The following is an 8,857-nucleotide window of genomic DNA, read 5'->3' as shown; positions in this document are numbered from 1 at the left end:
TTTAATGAATTAGAGAATTTATATAAATAATGATAAAATAGTTTTATTATTATTTATTTCTACTACCGGCTTAATATTGAACCTATAGGGTCACACCATAAAAGAGAATGATTTAATGGTGGAGGAATTAATTAATAATGGCTGGTAATTATTTATTTGTGAAATAAATAATTAATCAGCATATTTAATAATTGATTAAATGAGATTTAATTAATTCTTAATATTATTAATTAAGAATTTAATTTTAGAAATTAAATCAAGTGAGAGAATTATTTTTCTAAAGTGTTTAGAAAAGGGATTAATGATTAAAAGGTATTTTAATTATTAGTTAATTGGTTAATAAGAATAATCAATTAAAGGGTTAATAATAATAATAATTTATGGAAAATTTTCAGCTAAAAATTTTGCCTATAAATATACTATTATAAACCCTATTTGCCTTAACCCAAATAATTAACCCTAAGTAGAACAAGAGGGAGGCAACTAATTCTCTCAACCTCTTCCTCCTCCATCACATTGTACTCTTGGTGGATACCGGTGGAGTGCTTCAAACTTGAGGAGCAGCTGCTAGGGATTTCCGTTCATCGTTCTTGGATCGCTATTAAAGACCTCCATCTTTCCATTAACGTAAAGCTTCTTAAGGTAAACATATTGAACTATGAATTAAATATTATTTTTCGCATGGATCCTGCGGAGGGTTTCATTTTGTTTTAAGATTTAAATTTACGTTTTCGTTGCGTTTATATGCTAAAACCCTTCAGTATTTATTGATGACATCTTGATTTACTCGAAGACTGAAGAAGAACATACCGAGCATTTAAGGATTGCTTTGGAAATCTTAAGAAAAGAACAGCTTTACGTGACATTCTCGAAATGCGAATTCTGGTTAAAAGAAGTACAAATTTTGGGCCACATAATCAGCATTGAAGGAATCAAAGTTGATCCAGCAAAGATTGAAGCTGTATTAAACTGGAAAAGACCAAAGATGCCGACATAAGTCAGAACTTTCTTGGGATGGGCAGGTTATTATAGAAGATTTGTCAAGGATTTTGTGAAGATAGCTACGCCACTAACCAAGTTGACTCGAAAGAATGAAAAGTTCATATGGAATGAAAAATATGAAAAGAGTTTTCAGGAATTGAAGAATCGATTGGTGACCGCACCTGTACTTGTGCTACCAGATGAGCAAGGAGATTTTGTCATTTACAGTGATGCTTCATATCGAGGACTAGGATGTGTATTGATGCAGCATGGTAACGTGATTGCATATGCTTCTAGACAACTGAAACCTCATAAACAGAAATATCCTACGCATGATCAGGAACTAGCAGCAATCGTGTTTGCACCGAAACTTTGGAGACATTATCTATATGGTGAAAAGTGTGAAATTTACACAGATCATAAAAGTCTAAAGTATATCTTTACACAGAAGGAACACAACATGAGACAACGATGATGGTTAGAATTGATCAAGGATTATGGTGTTACAATTAGCTATCATCCAGGGAAAGAAAACATCGTGGCAGATGCACTAAGTCGAAAAGAGAGATTGAATATGTTAACTTCTTCAGAAGAGTTGGTTAGCGAATTTGAAAAATTGGAAATTGAAATTCGTATTCCAGGGGAATCCACTGAAATGAACTATGCAATGACATTTCAGCCAGAACTGTTGGAAAAGATTCGAAGATGCCAAGAAGAAGTAATGAGTCAAGAGGATGACAACCTAACAGGAGAAAAAATCATAAGTCAAAAAAATGATAAAGGAATTCTATAATTTTCTTCGAGAATCTGGATACCTAAGTCGGAAAGAGAGATTGAATATGTTAACTTCTTCAGAAGAGTTGGTTAGCGAATTTGAAAAATTGGAAATTGAAATTCGTATTCCAGGGGAATCCACTGAAATGAACTATGCAATGACATTTCAGCCAGAACTGTTGGAAAAGATTCGAAGATGCCAAGAAGAAGTAATGAGTCAAGAGGATGACAACCTAACAGGAGAAAAAATCATAAGTCAAAAAAATGATAAAGGAATTCTACGATTTTCTTCGAGAATCTGGATACCTAATGTGCCAGAACTGAAAGAAGAAATATTACGAGACGCTCACAACTCAAGATATTCCATACATCTAGGAAGTATAAAAATGTATCGATATTTGAAAGAAAACTTTTGGTGGCCAAACATGAAGAAAGAAATAGCAGAGTAGGTAAGTAAATGTTACACATGCCAACGAATGAAAGCAGAAATAAATGTCCAAGCGGATTACTACAACAACAGGATATTTCAGAATGGAAATGGGAACATTTAGCGATGGATTTTATGGTAGTATTTCAAGAACCAGGGAAAATCATGATGCAATTTCGGTGATCATCGACAGACTAACCAAGTCAGCACATTTTCTTCCAATCAACGAAAGATTTTCGCTCGACAAATTAGTGTACTTATATCTCAAATAAATTGTGATGCGACATGGAGTTCCTGTATCAATTGTATCTGACCGAGACTCACATTTCAATTCAAGATTCTAGACACAATTTCAGGAATGCCTAGGTACCAAATTAAACATAAGTACCGCTTATCATCCACAAACAGACGAACAAAGTGAAAGAACGATTCAAACAATTGAAGATTTGTTACGTGTATGTGCGATAGATTTTGAAGGCAGTTGGGACGAGCATTTACCGTTAGTGAAATTTTCTTACAATAACAGCTATCATGCATCATTGGAATGCCACCTTAAGAAGTTTTATACGGAAGGAAATGCAGATCACTTGTATATTGAGATGAAGTTGGTGAACGCAAAATCTTAGGTCCAGAACTGATTCAACGGACTAAAGAAAAGATAGAGATTATTCGAAAGTGACTAGAAGAATCGCAAAACCGACAACGCAAATATGCAGACCAAACTAGGAAAGATTTGGACTGCCAAGAAGGGGAGAATGTGTTTCTAAAGGCATCGCCATGGAAAGGTTTGACCAGATTTAGCAACAAGGGTAAATTAAAGCCCCGATACGTTGGTCCATTTAAAATTTTAAAGAAAGTCGGGAAAGTTGCTTACTAGTTAGCCTTACCACCTCACATGCAGCATATTCATAATATGTTTCACGTGTCGATGCTTAAGAGATATAATCCTAATTCTAGACATGTAATAGAATATGAGCCGATAGAGATTCAAGCTGATTTGTCTTATGTAGAGCAGCCAATAAGAATTCTAGATCGACAGGAGAGAGTATTGAGAAATAAGTCTGTACCGTTAGTACGAGATTTGTGGAGAAATCCTATGGTCGAAGAATCAACCTGGGAGCTCGAGAGTGAAATGTTAGAAAAGTATCCCCAGTTATTTTCATAGCGAGATTCTGAGGACAAAATACTATTATAGGGGGAAGGATGTAACGACTGAGAAATTAAGCTTGTATTATATCATAATAAAGATAAATTATGTGTTTTATTATGTCATTTATGTGTAATTAGTTATAAAACCCTAACTGATGTGTGCTATGTGTGTTCTGCATTGTTAGGGTATTTTTCGGGTATTTATCGGATATTTTATTTCGTACTAAAAGCTTTCGTACTAAAAATTATACGACCTGAACTATGTTTTAATAGCTGATATTTCAAATAAAATAATTGGCCTTATTTTTTCTAGAATGGCTTGTACCATCGCATTATTCTGAACATCTAGATATTTTATCAATTTTCTCGTTTCGGGAAAATATGACTTTTCTGGGCCCCTTCAGGTGTTAAAAACCCCACAAAAATCACATTTCTATTTTTATAAAATTATAGGACTTTCAATTTTACCATTTGTTTATATTTTTGAATTATTCACAATTTTTGGGAAATTTTGACATATATATTATATATATTAAATATTTAAAAATTACAAATTAATACTCAAAAATTATAAAATTAGGGGCTAATTAATTTTTAATAGATGTATAATTAGGGCCTTAATTTTAATTAGGTGTATTATTTTACTTACTATAAATAGCCTATTTTTTATTAATTAAGTATAATTAAATTATTAAAAATTCAGAAAATCAGAAAATTCTCTGTAATTCGAGTCAGGGTTTTCGGATTCGGGTCAAGAATCAAGGCGTGATTTTGATTGATTTTCTGCACCAAATCAAGTGATGTGAGTACTCAAATTCATCCTTTTGATCTGTTCTTTCGATTTTTAGCATCAATTTCATGTTTTAATATGTTATTTTTCGATATCGATTTCCAGGGTTTATACCCGAATTGGGACTTTTTGATTCTAAGGTTATTAGAGTGATTTGATGATTGATATAGCTTTATATGATGATTTTCAATTGATTCATGGTAGTTAATTGAACAAACGATTCTTGGATATGTGAATTCGATTATTAGGGTTTATACCCAATTTTTGATTTATACGTTTTTGAGTTTGAATGATTTTTGGTTCCTTAGATGTTAGGGCATTGATTGTATAGTTCATAAGCTTTGATTTGAGATATAGAACACGAAGTTTCATGTACATAATAGTTAGATTGATGTTTGGCTGGAGTTTCTGTCGGGTTTGGTCGGAGTTGCAGATTCAGGGAAGATTCTGGTTGTATTTCAGTTGATTGAAGTTGGTGAAGTGATATTTAGAATGAAAAGCACTCAATAGCAGCACCAAACGGTGTTGATTTGAGGCTGTATTGGACTCACCGGAGTCCAGTGAGGTCACCGGTTTTTGGGCAAAATCCGGCCATGTTCTTCATGACCCGGATTTTGACCCGTTTGACCCGTTTTTGATCCATTTTGTCAGATCTTTCAATTCTAACAAATGTTTCCGGATTTTAATTTTTTATTTTATTTTTATTAATTTTAAAAATCAGTTTCATTTATTTTATAGATAGATAATTAATTATTTAATTAATTGATTTATATTATAAATAATTCTGAAATATTTTCTAAAATTCGAAATTATTTATTTTTTTAATTATTTATTATTTATTAATTATTTAAAAATGATTAATTATTTTGATAAATAATTTAATTATTTTCAATAAATCATAATAAATTCATTTTAATTCCAAAAAAATATTTAATTTTATTTTTTCATAAATAAATATTTAAAAGTATTTTTGAGGTTCAATAAATTTGAATAATTAATTATAGTGAATAGTAAATTGATTTATTCTTATTTATCGAATAATAATTGAACTGTTTGTCCGATTTAAGCGAAACGAAAGCCCTTCGACTCGAAAAAATGATCCATTTCCATTAAAAATAGTTTTAAATCCTAATTTCTTTTAGAAGTGAGTCGACTTTCGATATTTGTTTACTTATATGCCCTATTAATTATAAAGACGAGTCCAATAAATTCCGAAAATTAGGAAACGAGTCAGATATTATCCGATAATGCGAATAGCGAGTCGATTTCGATTCTAAAAATTATTTTAAACCTAGAATGACTATGTGACTTATGTGCTATGTGAATTATGTGGTTAATCGAGTCCTAATTATTAGTAATTATTATACGAGTCAATTATATACGTACGGGTAGACGATAAGGGGTACGTGAAGTCGGTTAGAGACGCAATTGAGATACAAGTTGACTAAATAATAATATTTCTTTGATAGAGACGAAGCCAATAAGGCGGATCGGGCCAGTGTTAGAGGACGGTGATATAATTGCAGTAAATCGTGTAAAAGGCAAGTTTTCCCCTATTCTAAATTAAAAATAGTGAATTGCTTTCAGATTCTTATTGCAGTTACACACTGATAATTCCTGTTCACAAACACCGATACATAATTATTATTGATTGGTTCATATTTCTTTTCGATTCCTGATTTCTCCTAATTCATTGAACTATCTATTCATATTCCAATAGTTTATATATATATATATATATATATATATATATATATATATATCCTGATATATTTTGATATTGGGATACATCAAAGCATACCGATTATTCCGGTTGCTCATCTATTGACTTGATGGTAATGGTTAGGATTAGGTATACATTTGATCCTATGGACCGGGAATTAACCGGATCCTTGTGTTGGGTCGTAGAGCCTGGGTACCCGAATGGATCTATACATTGAGGTATGGATCTGCATTGTATCCTAAATGATCAGCAGGTTATAGATAATGGTTTGTAATAAAGAGAGTTCTATAAGATTTTAAATTTGGTTTGTAATAAAAGTTAGTAAGTTCTTCTTGTTTTCATACTTCAACCTAAAAAGATCCTGGTTAGTATTAAAGGGGTTAGATATGCATCTGCTAAATTGTTATACATGTTTATATTGATTTGGTGATTAGTTAGTAACTCCCAGATCTAGGCCCCGGATTTCAAGGGCGTTACATTTAGCCTCCTTGTTTCTCAACAGTTAACTTCCTTCCTTCCTCAAGCAGAACTTTATGCATGCAATAAGAAGGGATGATTCCCTTGATATCTGCTATAGTCCATCCAATTGCTGATTTAAACTCTCTCACAATTCTCAAGAGCTTATCTTCATCACTTCCTGAAAGGTCAGATGCAATAATAACAGGTAAAGTAGATGCATCACCTAAAAATGCATAACCTAAGTGATCAGGCAGTGGTTTGAGCTCAAGTGTAGGAGCTTTTTCAATAGATGGCTTGAGACGCTTTGGAAAATTTTTCAGCTCTTACAATCCAAGAGACTCGAACGGCAAGTCCAACTTCCTCTTCCACGGGAATGCATTCAAATACTGCACTTGCACTTCCCTTTCTTCATCTTCACTATCAGAATCCCCTGTTAAGACTTTATCTAAGGCGTCAGTCCTTAGCAAGTGATCAAGCTCCGAAGTCACTACGGAGTCGACCAACTCCACTTTAAAGCACTCCTTTTCATCAGTAGGGAATTTCATTGCATTGAAGACATGGAACGTGACATCCTGACCTTGAACTGTCATGTTAAGTTCACCCTTTTGCACATCGATTAGAGTTCGACCTGTGGCTAAGAATGGCCTTCCCAAGATAATGGGAATCTTCTTATCCTCCTCAAAGTCTAAAATGACGAAATTAGCAGGGAAGATGAATTTATACACCTTAAACAATAAATCCTCCACTACTCCTCACAGATAAGTGATGGAACGGTCAGCCAATTGCAAAGACATGTTCACAGGTTTTGGATCAGGTAGTCCAAGTTTCTTGAAAACGGACAAGGGCATCAGATTGATGCTAGATCCCAAGTCACATAAACACTTGTCGAACGACATATTGCCAATGGTCCAAGGTATCGTGAAGCTTCCTGGATCTTTAAGCTTAAGAGGTAGTTTCTGTTGCAGCACAGCACTGCACTCTTCCGTTAGAGCAACGGTTTCCAACTCCTCAAGTTTTAGCTTCTGAGATAGAATACCCTTCATGAACTTAGTATAGCTCGGCATCTGTTCTAGAGCTTCAACAACAGGTATGTTAATGTGCAACTTCTTGAAAACCTCCAAAAACTTGGCAAATTGCTTATCAAACTTCTGCTTTTGAAGTCTTTTAGGATATGGTGGAGGTGGATAGACCTGTCCCCTGTATTACCTCAGGAGGATTGTTTTCAACAACTTTCTTCTTCGGTTCTACCCTAGCATCCTTATGCACCACTTTTTCAGCTACAATCTCATTTTCTGGAATTGGCAAAGGTGCAGATGCACCTGCATTCTGAATATAATTTTCAGAATCTTTGTCTTGCTAAATTTGGGGGCTCGTGACATTTCTAGACCTCAATGTGATTGCCTTCAACTGCTCCTTGACCTCCCTCTTGCCTGGATTAGCTTTTGTATCACTAGGAAGAGTTCCTGGTTGACGGTTCAACAAAGCATTGGTAATTCCTATTTGATTCTCAGAGTCTTGATGGAAACCGCTTGGCTTTTGCACATCAACCTCAACTCCTCCAATTCAGATTTTTCATTAGTAGATTGACCAGCACTTCCATGCGGTTGCCATTGAAGTTGGAGTTGTTGTCTTGGTGCATACTATTGTTGAAAACCACGAGGGTTGAATTACTTTGCTCCAAACTGCTGATAAGGTTGTTGTACTGCATTTTGGTTGTTGCTCCATGTTAAGTTAGGATGGTTACAGTTGTTAGGATGATAAATGGCAGGAACTGGTTGTTGCGACCTCTGAAAGTTGTCCACGAACTGAACTGATTTACTAGATATAGCACATTGCTCCGTCTCATGCGCACCTGCACAAAGCTCACAAACACTTGTGATTTGATTAAATCCATAATTAGCCAAAGAATCCACTTTCATCGTTAACGCCTTTAGTTGAGCAGCTATAGCCGTAGCTGTATCCACCTCCAGAATTTCTACTACCTTGCCTTGAGGTAGTCTCTGAGTTACATTCTGATATTCATTAGCAGCCATCAATTCAATTAGCTCATAAGCTTCATCATAGCTCTTAGCCCATAAGGCTCCACCTGATTCTGCATCGAGCATGGGTCTGGAATGCACTCCTAAACCATTATAAAAGCAATTGATGATCATCCAATCAGGTATTCCATGATGAGGACACTTCCTAAGCATCTCCTTTTACCGCTCCCAAGCTTCACATAAAGATTCTCCCGATTGCTGCGCAAATTGAGTACGAGCATTCCTGATTGCAGCTGTCTTTGCCATAGGGAAGAATTTAGTAAGAAACTTCTGAGCAAGATCCTCCCAAGTAGTGATAGAACCTTCTGTTAGAGAATGCAACCAGCACTTAGCTTTATCCTTCAGAGAGAATGGGAAAAACCTTAGCTTCACAGCATCTTCAGAAATATTGTTGAACTTGAAAGTGTCGCAGATCTCGATGAAATCTCTAATATACATGTTGGGATCTTCCGTTGGAGAACCCCCAAACTGGACTAAATTCTGCACCATTTGAATTGTGTTAGACTTGATTTCAA

The 8,857-nt window shown here is 34.6% G+C and overlaps 1 non-coding gene across 1 annotated transcript; it reads left to right on the top strand.

Annotated features, from left to right (window-relative positions):
- Nucleotides 1-8,466: 8,466 nt before the first annotated feature.
- Nucleotides 8,467-8,573, top strand: LOC141670265 (small nucleolar RNA R71). The gene has a single exon (XR_012554504.1). It is a non-coding gene; the product is annotated as a small nucleolar RNA R71 (small nucleolar RNA).
- Nucleotides 8,574-8,857: the final 284 nt, after the last annotated feature.

This window comes from Apium graveolens, chromosome 6, assembly GCF_009905375.1.
Source record: "Apium graveolens cultivar Ventura chromosome 6, ASM990537v1, whole genome shotgun sequence".
NCBI lineage: Eukaryota > Viridiplantae > Streptophyta > Magnoliopsida > Apiales > Apiaceae > Apium > Apium graveolens.
The sequence above is the reverse complement of the archived record's forward strand: the minus strand, read 5'-3'. Positions and strand labels throughout refer to the sequence as shown.